This window comes from Carettochelys insculpta, chromosome 1 (genome assembly GCF_033958435.1).
Source record: "Carettochelys insculpta isolate YL-2023 chromosome 1, ASM3395843v1, whole genome shotgun sequence".
NCBI lineage: Eukaryota > Metazoa > Chordata > Testudines > Carettochelyidae > Carettochelys > Carettochelys insculpta.
In genome coordinates this window covers 198251916-198268643 of record NC_134137.1, presented here as the reverse complement: position 1 = coordinate 198268643, position 16728 = coordinate 198251916, and the positions used below count along the sequence as shown (strand labels likewise).

At 42.8% G+C, this 16728-nt stretch overlaps 1 long non-coding RNA gene across 1 annotated transcript; it reads left to right on the top strand.

Annotated features, from left to right (window-relative positions):
* Positions 1–4235: 4235 nt before the first annotated feature.
* Positions 4236–16280, top strand: LOC142006963 (uncharacterized). Its single transcript, XR_012643865.1, has 3 exons — positions 4236–4275; positions 5226–5304; positions 16199–16280. It is a non-coding gene; the product is annotated as an uncharacterized LOC142006963 (long non-coding RNA).
* Positions 16281–16728: the final 448 nt, after the last annotated feature.

The following is a 16728-nucleotide window of genomic DNA, read 5'->3' as shown; positions in this document are numbered from 1 at the left end:
CAAAATCTTACTACAAGTGGCAGAGCCACAAGACACTCTCTCAGTGACTTACCCTACATCTGTTCTCCACAAGCCCCATCCTTGGCAAAGACAGAAGCTGGAGCTTGACCAGGGTAATGGCCACCCAGAAAGCTTGTGTCACAGTGGAGAGACCTGGACCCTTCATTTTCCATGGGTGGAAGAGTTGGGTGCATGCCCACTCCCTCACTACCAAAGGCCTGCCGCCCAGGGAAGGTGAAAGATCCAGAACTCTGGGGTTCCCTTCAGTGTCCTGTTAAAGTACAACCATGTGGAAAAAGTAAGTGGGCCCTGGTGCCCTGCTTCCCTCCAGTTCAGGTGTCCCTTAGTCCAGACCAGGAACCCCCAGGACAATACTGACTTTTCAGAGGGGGGGATACTCGTGTAAGAAATCCCACATTTGTTTGAAAGTTATAATCTAGTCAATGATAACAGTGCTGCACCACCCACAAAAGAACGGATTTTCAATGCACTTTCTGCCTAGGCAGGGCTGTGAGAGAGCAAGGTGGTTTGGGTCCATCGTTTAATGTATTGATACTTTAATCCTTCTACTTACTCCTCTTCTTTCCTTATCCCATATTCTGTATTCCCTGTACTTAACGTCCCTGCTGTTTATTTTGAAGACTGATAATTATTTGATAAACCTTTTTTTTTTTCCAAAAGACACCTGTCACTTATGGTCTAGACATGAGGAGGTGCATCCCCTCCCCACTTGGTTTGGAGGCACCAAGATACAGAACCCAGGCCTATACCCATGAGTTGAGAGGGGAGAACATACTCCAAGCACTGGGCAACAGAGAGAGGTGAAGCCCAGGAGTTACAGTAATGTTTACTGTTGAGTGCCATATGTCAACATATCTACACATATATTGCAACATGCCAATGTAAGGTCTGGTGGCCTAGTGGATTAAGCATGGGCTATGCAGCCAGAGGGTTTCCATTCAGTTTTTGGGTCTGGCACTAAACTTACCAGGCACTTATATACTGAAAAAGGAACAAGAGCCTGAATGGAAGCATGGTAGTGCAGTAGAAGAGAGCAGAAGGTGTACTAGAGTTTCTGTAGACAAATGTCTCAATAAATCAAAGTGCCTTTTCCAGTGTAAGTTTAACATCTACCGTACACCAGCCAAATCGTTCTTTTAGATTTAATAGGACAAACTCTTGACTGCATGAAAGTTGCAGTTCTCTGGGCATTATTCCAAAAAGCATCCATCTCTGCCAGTGAAATGACTTTTTAAATCAAATTGTGTTTTGAAACTCTGGATTTCATGGGAGCATCTACCCTATCAAAGTTTAACACTAAGTAAATGGAGCCCTTCTTTCTCATTTTATCGTCACTGATAATAGAAGCATGGCTATAAGGGCAGCACCTAGTGCCAAGTGTTCACGTTATGCTATAAAGAGAGCTGCCTGAATCTGACAATGCAAGATATTAAGAATGGCAACATTACATGTCTCTTGGCAGAAGCTTTCCAGTTTCTCTATTCATTTAGTAATGGACTCTGAAAGTTCTCAAGAACTAAAGGAGACTTCGGGGTTAAATTAGAATATGTCCCATGACAAAATGGAACTCAAACATATTGACAAAGCCAAGTAAGCAGCTAAATGCAAAATTAAGGTACCCTTAAGAGGTTACCATAATAGCTGTGGGGTATAAGGACTTAAAAAGACTAGTGAGATGTGCCAGACAGGCATGGACTTTTAAGATTATAAGTGTTAAGTGGGTGGGGAAAATTTCACAATTCCACTTATGCAAATGTCACAACTCCACTTACGTAAAAATTCAGACTTTTGAAGCTGCCTCCTGATGAGAGGGTCTTTGCTGACTGGAGGCTGGGGATCAGAGGCTTGAGTTGTGTAAAGAGGCAGCTGAACTGCCCACCTGAGATTCTTTATATGAGAGTTTATGGAAAATGAATTTGGGAGTTTGTAACTGAACATTTTTCCAGGATGAAACCAAATCCATTTCAAGTGACATAATGGAGTTCTGCTTTTCTAAGCCAATTTGTGAGAAGACCCGCCCCCCGCCTTCTTTCTCCCTACCAACCAGAATGGTTTGCTACGAGCAGAAGTGCTTGGCTGTGAAGAGGTAGTTGTGTTAGTGGTATCCATGGTTTTGATGTGTCCTCTCTCTACATAAGGCATAAGTTTGCTTCTCTTGGCAGATTCCTCTTTCTCTACTCTTGCATCTCTTGTCCACTATGTATTCCAGGACAGGCATAGCAAATAGAGAATGTTTCCCAGCCCTTGGCCAGAGCACTGATGCCAAAGATATCACAGGGACCAGATTGAACATGCTGTGGACTTGGCTGCATACTTCTGAGTTAATTACTTTTTTACTTATTAAAAGCACCGTGGTGAATGTGTTGAGTTTAAGTAAACTGAAAACCAGTAAATTCAAAAATGATTTTGGCAGATTTATGAAGAATTGCTGCATGGAGATTTCCCACCACAATATTGTACATAGGCACTGATTCCAGGGCTGCTCCACGAAAAAAATATTAGCAGGAGCTTAGTGCCCACTGGCAGTGGAATTCTGTCCTGTGATAACATGGCAAAAGTCTGTTCCACAAACCCCAGCATGCAGCCCTGGCAAAACACACTTAAGCAAGATGGACAACGGAATGCACCCATACCTGCTCTGAAAGCTGTGAAAATTCTGGACGGTGCCCTGTTGTAGAGTTAGTTATTTAAACCAAACTAAAACCTGGCCACACCCTTTTCCAATCAGGGCATACATGCACATGTAGTTTTGGAAACTGATGAAAGACTTATTTTGAAAGGGTCCTAGCTTATAATACTAACATACTCTAATTTTTCTAGGTGTGATATTTGAAATAGTTTACAATAACAAAGCTTTATAATACCCTTACATGGAATTCCCTAGCTGTCTTCAACTCCACAAACTAGTCATACCTCTTCCTGAGAAAATCAAATGTCTACTGACTTGAATATAGTTTCTTTATTATTGTTAATCAGCCATGAAAGGGACAGGGGGCAGGAGAATACCTTGTGATCAAGGTTACTAAAAGATAGTAACAAATACAATCCCTGAACAAAATTTGCAGCCAACCCCTATGCTGAGCTTTGTTAACATAACATCTTCAAATAATTACAGATGACAACCACAGTTGGGAAAAATGAAGTTTGTTTGTGAATAATTCATTAAATAAATTGTTTGCTGCTGGTAGCTCACTGAGATCAAGTGACAATACAGGATGTTCAGTGCAAGCACTCCATTTCCAGAAGTGGCTTCTTTCAGTGAGAATCAAGGCCCTGACTGCCTGGGATCATTAGAAGATCCCATGCCCAAAATAAATGGGTAAGTGCATTGGACCTTGTCCTTAAAGAAAAAATTCTTTCTTTGACTAATATTTACTCAAATAACTACTAGAACATTCTCTTTGCTTCAAATTCCTCTTATAGATTAAGATGAATGGTATTTTCTTCTCTTTTGTGTTTTTGCTGTGTGATATAAAACAACTTGTCCTATAAATGGTGGTTTGGGGTGATTTTGGCACGTGTGAAGTATATCAGGTTCCTCAGCATGAAAAACACGAATGAAATTTAACATTATTTTTTATTTGTACAATATTTTCAGATTAAAAATAACATTTATGACACACTTTTGAAGAAATCCGGAGGGCATAATAAAATCAGTTGGTAGCCTACTGCACCAGTAAGCACAGTCTGAAACTAGAAAGGAAATTAAGAAAAGCAACTGCCTTTCTACTTCCTCCAACATGTCTAGCAGCTGTGGCTTTCAAACTGTAGCTCTGAGTTGGAAAATACAGAACAGCACTATTTACACAGACCCATGAGATGTTTTTACAAGCTGTGTGCACTGTAACCCAACTGAAAAGACTAAGAAAGTGATCCTGTAAGGCCTCCATACAAGAAACTCCCCTTAATTGCACTCAACATTCATATTGGAAGATTTTCAAGTTTCATGCAAAAACTTTCCAGCATGATAGACTTCCGTGCTGGTATATGAACTTCAAAACTTGGCCAGCCAAACAATAGCTGTCAATGAGCTTCTGTAGCCTTCCCATCATTTATTTGGAGCCCACCTTCTTTTGTCCTGTCATGAAAGATGTTGATAACTATCAGAGCACAATGATGAAGAATGATGACAAGACTGATGGACATTCTTAGAGGTTAACATGGAAACGCTTCACCCAGAAGATGCTACTGCTACAACAGATGAGACTATCGTTGTTAACACTAATATTGCGGGGATGTGGTATATCTCGTCAGGTGAAAACATGTGACCTGTGATGATAGTAACATCTGAATGTGAAGATCATGTGTGACCTGGTGAAGCCAGCGGAGTGGCTGGCAAGGGGCAAGGCCACTCCAAAAAGCAGATACAGCCTTGGCAATCAGGGATTATCACAGGCAGTGGGAAGTGGGGGTGGGGGTTGCGGGGGCAGGAGGAGGGAGCGGGGGGAAAGAGGGAGGCTGCTATAAATTAATTAGGGCCAGTTGTTCCCACTTGAGGCTGCCATAGGCCTTTTAAAAACCTTCCCCTAGTGGGGAGAGGGGAGAAAGTGGAAGAGGAGGTTGAGGAGGAGTGAGAAGATTCCAACAGGCAAGGAGAAAGTTAGAGTGGTAAAGGAGAATAACAACAGCATCAGAGGCTGCAGGGGAGATGAGCAGCTTCTGCAGGGAGTGTATGGGGCTCCCTGGTCCTGGTAACCACAGGGGTCAGCCAGTGGATGGAGGGACTGGTTACTCAGCCCATTTGACCAGGGGGCTCCTTCCTGCTGCCTTTTGATCCCCCAGGACTGGTGCCCAAGCCCAGCAAGGGCAAGCGGGACCCATACCAGGGGACTGGGGGCTGGGCAGAGGTCTGGGGCCCAGTGATGGTACTGACCCTGTCATGTGTGGCATCATAGCTTTATTTGGTCTCCTCACCTCAAAAAAGAGATATTGGCATTAGAAAAGGTTCAGAAAAGGGCGACTAAGATGATTAGGGGCTTGGAACGGGTCCCATATGGGGAGAGGCTAGAGAGACTGGGACTTTTCAGTTTGGAAAAGTGGCGATTGAGGGGTGATATGATAGAGGTATATAAAATCATGAATGGTGTGGAGAAAGTGAATGGGCTGGATGGACCTTTGGTCTGACCCAGTATGCTGGGCTGGATGGACCTTTGGTCTGACCCAGTATGGCCATTCTTATGTTCTTCTTATGTTCTTATTTTCAGGCTCCATCCTTGTTCAATAGAAGCTGATCGAGGGAAAGTCCTGGCAAAAAGACATGTACTACACTCTTCTTTTCACCATGTAAGTTTTTAAGTTAGTTGGTTCACGTTGTAGCACCTCCTATTTCCCTACCACTGCCCTCACTGCCTTTCCTAAAGCTACCGCTCCTCCTGCAAGAAAAGGTAGACTCAGCTTCTGAGCTAACAAATAATAATTAGACTTCTCCTGGAGTAGAGGGGCACACCTTTAGGTAATTCAATGTATGCAAGGAGATATACCATTTTTGTCAGCGGTACCTATCAAAGACAGCCTAAAATATCTGCTCTGTAACAAAGGTGGAATTTTTATTGGAACCTGAGAAAATCAGGTGTTTAACTCCCCAGACAAAATCAATGGGATTTCAGCTTCTAATGCCCTTGAAATGTCAAGCCCCCTTATTTTTTTTGGTGGAATTAAAAGTGGCTATATGTGCAGCAGTTGTCCCCAGCTCATTATGCCTCATTGTAATTCCTACACTACTTAATTTCTTATTTTTAACCCACTTTTGAAATCAATGGGGTCAGGCCTCTCTGGTTTAAAATAATCTAATAGGTTTTCAAAAATGATTTTTTCCTTGTCCTCTTACTCATTCTGCCTCACTTCCATGTCTTCCATTGACTTTAATTAAGCTTTTCTTAGACTTGTGACCACAGTGATCTTTTAAAAATAAACTGAACTGACCTGGAAGGTGATTTTTTTTTATTTTTATTTTTATTTAAACAATATCTCATAGCCCTGCTGGAAACTCACTCTGACAGTGGTGTTTGAAAACATAGGCCTTCCATTTGTGATCAGTCTGGGTAGTGTGAACTGAGTGACAATGAGAGAGAGGAACACCAAGCTCCCTGATTTTCAATCCCCATATTTTAGCTAGCATTTCATTTTCCATACAGCATGCTCTGACATTTTCATACATACACCACCCACCTACCTCCGCCAGCCGCTTTTGTAAAAAGAGCTGGGGGAGGTGGGTGGTTACCAGATTTTGCCAGTAGCTGGGAAAATATCATTTGAGAACGTCCCTGAGTGACTCACTTGTGATCTTCCTTTATATTTGCCCAGGAATATTGTCTCAGAATAGACTGGTAGGAATAGTGAATATTTTCTAATTGGCTTTAGAAGTGCAGTCTGCCTTTCTGTGTGTGCTTCTTAGCTTCTTATCCTGGTTTTCAGTACTACAGGATCTTCGTGTAAATAGCTGTGTACAGTCAAATGTGTTCCCAAAGGTATTATAGAGTCTAAAAAGAGACATGGAATGAACTTGTTAATGACCTAAAAACTTTCCAGGGGTTAAAAGTCCCCTGTATTCTATGCTGTTTTGTCCAAAATCTTTTATTCTGTTCATATTTATTTGCTTAAACTTTTACCACCAACACCATTATTTTCAAATGTATTGTGCCTTTCAGGCAAAAGCTGTGCTTCGGATGCTGTTTGAAGAGTCACAATCGGCTTTGTTTCCTGCTGTGTAAGGAGTATGCAGGACTGTTCCCATGCCACTTCCCTGTCTCTTTTGAGCTGGAGAAAATTACATCATGTTAGAACATAACCTTGATGAATCCTAATAAGGATTTAAGAGATTAGCATAAAGGACTGTGATGGTGGCAATCTCTAAGCAGATTCCAGTTCCAGGCACTGGGTCAGTTAGGCATAATTCCAGAGTTTCAGTGAGTGCACAAGACACTCGTGTTTAGTTAGACTTAGGTTTTTTATGAATTAGGGAACCTTCTGGGAATGGAGGAATTTGTACAGGATGCATGGGCTGCAGTTTAACCAAAATGGAGCCAGATTGGTGGCATGAATAATGTAAGTGTTTTTTACTCTAAGGATTAAGGGAAAGCCAATATATGTGGAAAGGCGCATAGGTTAGATGGAGACATCCTGTGGAGGGAGATTTATAAAAATGATTTTCTGCAATCCTAGTAAACAGGAGAGACTGGAGGTTGGTATTGTGTCCAGTTTTGGGCCCCCCCCAGCATAAAAAGGATGTGGATTTGCTGGAGCAGGTTCAGCGAAGGGTAACAAAAATGATTAAGGGTCTGGAGCACAAGACCTATGAGGATAGGCTGAGGGATTTGGGCTTGTTTAGTTTACAGAAGAGAAGATTTAGAGGCGATTTAATAGCAGGCTTCAACTTCCTGAAAGGGAGCTCTAAAAAGGAGGGTGAGAAACTGTTCTCAGTGGTGTCAGATGGCAGAACAAGGAGTAATGGTCAGAAGTTGAAGAGGAAAAGGTGTAGGTGAGATATTAGGAAAAACTTCTTCACCAGGCGGGTGGTGATGCATTGGAATGCGTTGCCTAGAGAGGTGGTGGATTCTCCATCCCTTGAGGTTTTTAAGTCCTGGCTGGACAAGGTCCTGGCTGGGATGACTTAGTAGGAGTTGATCCTGCTTGAAGCAGGGGGCTGGACTAGATGACCTCCTGAGGTCCCTTCCAGCCCTGTGATTCTGTGGTAAAATACAGGTACCAGCTGAAGAGAAATAGTCAAATGACTGAGTAGACAGCATTGGTTAGGGAGTGGCATTAAACAGGAAATAAAGCACACAATCAAATAGAGGTAATCTTAAATGAATCAAACAGTGCTGTGGAATATCTCCGGATAGAAATTTATTGCTTGAACAGTGGTGTAGCACTAAAACTATATTACCATCCATGTGACCAGGACTTTGGTGGTGATGACTAGGAAATACACAGGCAGATTAGAGAGACTAAAAAAACCCAACAAAAACAAAAAAAAGGTGATTTCAGTTGTGCCTATATGGATGGGAACATGTCACCTCAGGACAGGGACAGAGAAATACAATTTCTAGAAACTGTTAATGACTGCTTCCTGAAGAAGCTAATCTTGGAACCCACAAGGAAAGCGGCAGTTCTTAATTTTGCCTTAAGTAGCACATAAAATCTTGTCTGAACTCCTCATTAACAGTGTCCATAATATAATTAAATTTAACATCTCTGTACGGGGGGAAATCTAAAGAAACTTGCCCCAGTAGCATTCAGAAAGGGGGACTACACATAAATGAGGAACCTAGTTAAATGGAAATTAAGGACAACAGTTACAGGACTGAAATGTCTACAAAATGTAAGGAATCTTTTCTTAAACACTAAAACGAAGGCTCATTATACATAAACAGTCCAAATAAAACAAAGCAAAACAGTGAGAAGACCAAAAATAGACCACCATGGCTAAGGAACAGAGTGAAAGAAGTAGTTAGAAACAAAACCACATCTTTTTGCAAATGGGAAGTCAAATCCCACTGAGGAAAATAGAAAGGAACATAAACTCTAGCAAGACAGGTACAAAAGTTTAGTTAGGCAGGCCAAGAAAGAATCCCAGGAGCAAAAGACACAAAAATGATCAGCAATTTTTTTAAGTGCAACAGAAGCGATAAGCCTACTAAATAGTCAGTGGGGCCATTAAATGATCAAGCTGAGACTGGAGCATTCAAGGAAGACAAGCCCACTGCAGGGAAGCTAAATGAATTTTTTGCATAAGGCTTCACTGCAGGGAAAGTGAGGGAGTTTCCCACACCTGAACCACTGTTTTAATGTGACAAGCCTGACAAGCTTCTTCAGTATGAGGGGTAACTAGGCGAGGTCTCAATATGAAATTACATAAACTGTAGCATGTAAGCTATTGTACAGATCAGCCTCTCTGTCTGCTGAGTGATGGGTAGTTGATACAGTGCCATTTTTTTATTTAAAAAAATGCTTCAGAGTTGATTTTGGAAGGTACAAACCAATAAGCTAAACTTCAATACTAAGCAAACTGATTGAGTCTACAGTAAAGAACAGAAGGATCAGACAATAGAACTGTGTCTACACAACATTGCTCTTTTGAAAGAGGCATGCAAATGAGGGGAAAATGCAAATGAGGTGCAGATTTGCATATCTTCTGTCAAAAGAGCTTTCGAAAGAAGAAAAGCCATGTAGATGCAGCTCTTTTGAAAGTAATTTCCATCTTTGACAGGACCCTTCTATTTTTTTTTTAAAGGAAGGAGGGTTCCCCCAAAGATGGGGTTGACTTTCGAAAGAGCCGCATCTACACTGCTTTTCTTTTGAAAGAAGAATATGCAAACCAAGTGCCAGGTATGTAAATCAACACATCATTTGCATTTTCGATTTTCCTCATTGGCATGCATCTTCCAAAAGAGGAATGCTCGTGTAGACACAGCCTAGATGAAAAGAACGTGGTATGTTGAGGATGAGTCGGTACGGCTTTTGTGAAGGAAAAACATTTGTATCAATCGAACAGGATTCTTTGTGGGTGGTAAATGAACATGTACCAGATTGTATGTGTACAAGATTCAGTGAATACAGTACACTTGGACTTTCAGAAAACCTTTGACAATGTACATCAACAAAGGCTCTCAAACAAAGTAACCAGTCATAGGATAAGAAGGAAAGTCATCTCAGATCAGTAATTAGTGGAAAAAATGGGAAATGCAGGGTAGAAATAGTCAGTTTTCACTGTATGGCTAGAGAAATAGTGAGGTCTTCCAAGAACCTTTAAAGATGTGTTAGAATTGGAAAATGGACAACAGCAAAGGGCAATAAAAATAAAATATTTTCTATATGAGAAGAAATTAGGGAAAAGATTGGGACTGTTCAGCTTAGAAAAAATGACAAGGTGAATAATAGAGAAGTCTACAAAATCATAACTGGCTTGGAAAAAGTGATTAAGGAAATATTTTCCCCTTGATATGATACAAAAACTGTGTTGTCAAGGCTGATCTCCACTCTGTCGCTTTGGCTATGTCTAGGCTGCAGGGTATTGTCAACAGAAGTCTGTGCTGGAAGATATCTTGTTACAAATCTTCTGTTGGCAGAGCACGTCCAGGTATGAAGGTGCATCGAAAGAGCAATCTGCTCTCCTGACACAGCAGCCAGAGAGCCTGGCCACTCTCTTGGCAAAATGGCCACCCGGAGTCACGTCAGTCAGGGTTGCAGGTCAGCAGTTCCTTCTGAGAGCTGGTGCCAGAGCTCTGCAGAGACTCTTGCTTGAAGGGACCCCTACAGACAGCCATTCCCTGTGCCTCCTGTGGGCTTGCCTACCCCTGTGAGGACAGCCAAGCCCCTGCAGTGCCCCCTGTGCTTGTTCTGGATTTGCAGGGGACACAGCTGGTCCCTGGGTGCCATGCAGCTGGAGTTGTCACTGGGCTTGCGATGGCCCCACGCAGCCACGCTGTGGCTTGTGCTGAAATTTCTGTCAGCTGCCTTCCTGTTCCTCAGTGAGGTTGACCCCAAGATCATCTCTGGGAACATCATCTTGGCTTCAGGAGTGGATGGGTGGCTCTGGAGGCACCACACCAGTTTGGTCATGGAGCAGTGGGATGACCAGCAGTGGCTCCAAAACTTCTGCACGTGGAAGGCCACCTTCTTGGAGCTCTGTGCCTGGCTCGCTCTTGCCCTCAGGAGACATGACACCCAGCTGCAGCCCACCATACCTGTGGAGCTCTGCAGTTCCAGCTTGTGCCAGAAGCTGGAGCCAGGCACATTCATCCCTCACCAGAAACTGATGGCTGGGAATATGCAGATGCCAGTGCGCCTTGTGAGGGACATGGCCTACCCCCTCCTGCCATGGCTGATAGAGCCATATACCAGACTGCTGGACTCCAGCAGGGAATAATTCACCTCAAAGGTACTGTTCAGATGCCTGCTGGCCTGCCTTGACATAAGGCAGTGTAACATCCCCAAGCCTCAGGGAACTTGTTATATACTGCACAACATCATGGGGGGGGGCAGCTGCCAACCGAGAGGAACAAGCCTATGAGCAGCTAAGCACTGCCACCATCTGCCAGCCCCATTGGGATAGGGTGTGGATCTGGGATACCTTGAGTAACCCTTTCCAGGACACTCCCCCTAGCCCTAGCCCTAGCCCTAGCCCATGCCCACCATGACCCCTCCCTTCACCCCTCCCTGACACCTGAATAATAAAGGACATGCTTTTGGGTGAAAGATAAAGGGTTTTATTGTGCAAACTATTTAAAAAGTGGAGAGGGAGGAATGGTGGCTGGGACTGTGGAGTGGTGAGAGGTGTCTCAACTTGGATGCGGGGGGATTGGGACAGGGTGGGGGAGCTTCTCAACTTGGATATAGAGTAGGGTTGGGACATGGGGCAAAGAAGTCTTTGAACCTGAACAGGAGTGGGAGCACTGGCGCACTCTCCTGCCATTCATTTGGGGCCACATTGTGGCTGGCTTTTGGCTGGGATCAGGGGTGTTATAGATGAGGAAGGGCTGGGGTTGTGGGGGGCACTGGGAGCAGGGGTGGCAATGGAATAGGTGTGATCATTACTCACAGGAGCAGACAGGTCCAGGGCATCTCCTTTCTACTTACATATCTCATCTCCAGTTTCACTGGCTATCCCATGCCTCATTCATGGCTTAATCTACCTCTCCCAGCTCACCTTTGTTCACATGAAAGACTGCTGCAGCAGTTCCCTGCTTCAATTCAGATCTTGCCTTCTCTTCCCATTGGCTTACCTGAATGCCTGTCAACACTTCTTGGAGATTTTCAAGGACCCACTATCTCTGGGTTTAACCCTTTTCAGGTTATTTAGTTAACTGAGTGGCTGTGATATCTAGAAAAGGGTAGTAGCCCTCGCTTCCACCACAAGGGGTTACCCAAGTAAATTGATAGGCACTATGTTTAGAACAAACATAAGGAAGTGCTTCTTCACACTGAAGCACTTATTGCTGGGGATGTTGTGAGAGCCAAACATCATGCTTCCTGCAGTGGCGAGTGCCAACTTCCGAACAGACTGTCAAGCAGTGGGACAAAACTCCCACTCTAGCTATGTGATCTATTATTAGATTTCACCAACTCATAAGCAAGTGTGAACTCTTAAAGTTCTACAACCCTCTTACAGTAGAGTCGAGACAGCACCTATCGGGAGTTCCCTCCTATCTTACCAGCCACGTAAGCTTAACTATGTGATTGATGGTTACTTACACCAAAAATCACTACAATCACTATTCCTGGTCCCAAAGGACCAGTCACTTACCCCATATTAATTGTAGGCCAGATCTCAGACCAGAGGCAACATCTATTGCCAATCCTGTAATGAACTAACTAAAGATTTATTAACTCAGAAATTAGTGGTATTTACAAGTTTAAAGAAGGTAAAACAAACACACAAATGATTAATAAATACAAAAAGCAGTCAAGTAGCACTTTAAAGACTAGTAAAATTGCTTATTAGCTGAGCTTTCGTGGGACAGACCCACTTCTTCAGACCACAGCCATACCAGAACAGACTCAATATTTAAGGCACAGAGAACCAAAAACAGCAATCAAGGAGGACAAATCAGAAAAAAAATGATCAAGGTGAGCAAATCAGAGTGGAGGGGTGGGGGGGAAGGTCAAGAATTAGATTAAGACAAGCCCCTGTAAGTGACTCAGAAAGTTCCCATCTCGGTTTAAACCACATGTTAATGTGCCAAATTTGAATATAAAAGCCAGCTCAGCTGCTTCTCTTTGAAGAGCGGTGTGAAAGTTTTTTTTCAGTAACATACATACCTTTAGGTCATTGACAGAATGCCCCATTCCATTAAAATGTTGACTAACTGATTTGTTGATCCGGAGTGTTTTGATGTCGGTTTTTTTGCCCATTAACCCTTTGTCTAAGGGAGTTAGAAGTCTGTCCAATATACAAAGCATCTGGGCATTGTTGGCACATGATGGCACATATGATGTTAGTAGAGGAGCATGAGAAAGTGCCCGTGATTCTGAGAGTAACCTGGTTAGGTCCAGTGATGGTATTTCGAGAGAAGATTTGTGGACAAAGCTGGCAGCGGGCTTTGTTGCAAGGAAAGGTTCCAGGACTGGTATTCCTGGGGTATAGACTGTGGCTGTTTGTGAGGATCCTCATAAGTTTGGGAGGTTGTCTGCGGGAGAGAACAGGCATGTCACCCAGGACCTTCTGGAGTGTGGCATCCTGATTAAGGATAGGTTGTAGGTCTTTAATAATTCGTTGCAGTGGTTTGAGTTGGGGGCTGTAGGTGATGACCAGTGGTGGTCTGTTCTTGGCTTTTTTGGGCCGATCTTGGAGTAGCTGGTCTCTGGGTATTCGTTTGGCTCTGTTGATTTGTTTTTTCACTTCTCCTGGTGGGTAATTCAGGTTTATGAATATTTGGTAAAGATCTTGTAGTTTTTGGTTTCTGTCAGTTGGATCAGAGCAAATGCGATTGTATCTAAGAGCTTGACTGTAAACAATGGATCTAGTTATGTGTGCAGGATGGAAGCTAGAAGGGTGTAGGTAAGTATAGCGATCAGTAGGTTTTCGGTACAGTGTGGTGTTGATCAGGCCATCCTTGATTAGTACTGTAGTGTCCAGGAAGTGTATCTCTTGCATGTTGTAATCGAGGCATAAGTTGCTGGTGGGATGTAGATTGTTAAAGTCTCTGTGGAATTCTTCTAGAGTCTCTATAGTATGGGTCCATATCATAAACATGTCATCAATGTATCTTAAGTAGAGGAGGGGTAATAGGGGATAAGAGCTGAGGAATCGTTGTTCCAGGTCAGCCATAAATATATTAGCATATTGTGGGGCCATGCGGGTGCCCATAGCAGTTCCACTAATCTGGAGGTAGAAATTGTCCCCAAATCGGAAATAATTGTGTGTGAGAACAAAGTTACAGAGGTCAGACACCAGATTGGCTGTGGTGAAACAGCTGAGCTGGCTTTTATATTCAAATTCAGCACATTTACAAGTGGTTTAAACCAGGATGGGAACTTTCTGAGTCACTACAGGGGCTCGTCTGCATACTTGGCTTAATCTAATTCTTGACCTTCCCTCCCCACACCCCTCCACTCTCTGATTTGCTCACCTTGACACTTTAGTTACTGCTTCTTTCCTGTTTGGTGAGTGACATGGTTACAGATGTTTACAAGGAAAACATTTGCTATTATTCTCTAAAATGGGATACAGATAAGTGAGACTAATAGGTGCATCCTACAAGTCATTTACAAGCTAAACACATTCTTATCAATTTAACACCTATTTTAACAATGCTTACACATAGCGATGAATCAGAATGGTTTCCAGCTATGCATTTATCAGTATTTTGTGAGGCCTGAGGCTTAGGTATGAACCAGTGTCTGGTTTGCGAGCATCACAAGGTCCATCAATGACTACTGGGCAAGATAGTGACACCAGCCCACGGGACTGGGTGATTGGGGATGGATCACTCAATAAAATGACCTGGTCTGATCATTCCCACTGGCACAGGCTGCTGTCAGAATAGAGGATACAAGACTGGGTGGTTCATTGGTCTGGCCAGAAAGGTATGGATATGATTTAGGACTCAGAGTGGGATCCCACAATTTAGTTACGTTCTAAATCCTTTGGTGCAAAGTCTGTCATTTTGATGCAGGCAGTCCATATGTTGATTAGCACAATGGGGTTCTGGATCAATAGTGTATACAATGATTATTACTAGGGCCTCAGCGTATTATTATCTGTTAATACTGTCGTACCCTTCTCTTTACTCAGGTTGTACCTTAGTACCCAGAGAGGTTTGTTATACTGAAGGCTGTCAGCTGGTTGTGGTTAATCCTAGGGTATCCGATCCCTAGGCTATGTCTACCCCACAAAGATCTGTCGACAGAAGTTGCTGTCAGAAAAGATCTTCCAGCAAAACCTCTGTCAACCAATCACGTCCACACACCAAAGCGGATTGAAAGAGCAGTCTGCTCTTTCAACAGAGAGCAGCCAAACTGCCTGGCCACTTTCTTGACAGAAAGGCCAGCTGGAAGCTCAGCAAACAGGGCTGCCCAGGGAACCGGAAGCCCTGTCCTGGAGCATCTACATGGCATTTAGTCAACAGAACACTGTCAACAAAGTTGTTATACCTGAACACAGAGACGCACAACACTGCAGGCAGATGTGCTGAATTTTGTTGACAGTCTGTCAACTAAGCACATTTTGTGTGTAGATGCTCCTTGGGTTTTTCTGACAAAAGGCTGGTTTTGCCAGAAAAACCCTCTTGTGTAGCTGTAGCCCTAGAGTTAGTTATGGCCAGTAGACATCATTCTGAATACCGTGTGTGTAACAAGATTTATTAATAAGCATTTGCCTTAATATTGTATTCAGCATGATGTAAATATCCAGTGAAAACAAGCCAGCTTGGATGTCTTTGACAATCAGGTAACGATTGCTTAGATGCCTCTGAAACAACCTCAGCAAAGCTCTAAGAATGTGTTTAACTTTCAGCAAGTGTCAGGTCCCACTGAAGTCCATGGGTTATTCATAAATAAAAATAAAACATGTTAAGTACTTTACAAGATGAATTTAGGAGCGTAGAGCCAATAACCCAGGATTTTAAAGCAGTATGTTACTATAATAGATACTGTAATAAAAGTATGAACATTAAGTCACAGTTATGAGATTCCCCCGCCCCATGAGACCATCAGGTGTCCTTTCTTGTCAATCCTCCAATATCAGTCTCTTGCTGTTGTAATTATTTCTCGGAAAAGCTGGGAAAAGTGCTGGCAGCAAATGGGTTAATAATCCTTTCCAAGCTCTGACACTGAAAGAGTTTCTTGATATTTTAAAATATGCTGGAACAATCAGCTTCATAGCCTCCAGCAGTGAATCCCACTCCTTGAGGCACTCACAGTAAGTCTTACTATTTCCTGATGTTTTGAGATTTCAGTATTTCACTCAACAGAAAAGGGGCTGGGTGCTACAACAGTATGAGGCTGCCATCAAATTAAATGATATTTCACTTAACTGTCGGTGTCTCCATTTAGAATTAAAATAGACCCATTTGACATTGGCCTCGTGTGATTTCATGGGGATGCAGTGTCCCCCTTTTGCCTACTCTTTTATCTCAGTGACTGCTCCTGCTGCTACGTAAGATGCTATTTACTGTATAAATATTTCTCTCTTGAGATATAGTCTGGAATTAATTCAGACTTTTTTTTCTTTTTGCAGATCAGTGGAGGGGTCATTCTTTGCTTTTGTAATGAGATGGAGAGATTCATACATTTTCTAGGCTTACCAAAGATGACTGGCAGGCCATAAATCTCTGAGCATAAATCCATGTTTGATTTAATAAATCCTGCAGATAAGGGTGGAGCTATTGTTATCATGATTTGAGATATGTACAACATCATCAGGAAGCCTTCATGCAGCCAGATACTCATATGTGTTTAGCTCTACATCTTTTAAATGACTTAGAGATAAAGTGTCATGTTCTTACAGTCCTCTTTAGAATCCAATATTTCTACAACATTTAGCACTCAGTTTAATGGAGTTCAACTTTACCAGTCCTGTTTGTTACCTAGCTGTCACAAAGAGCATAAATATTAATCTGGTCTTCCAGATATATTGGGGAAAAAGTTCTCTTTGATAAAGCCTTTTTCCCTCCCAATAGCTCTATCTTGCAGGACCAAAGTCTGCCAGGGCTGGGCTCTTCTCACCCAAGAATCAGATGAAAAAACACACATGCACGTGCATGCAAT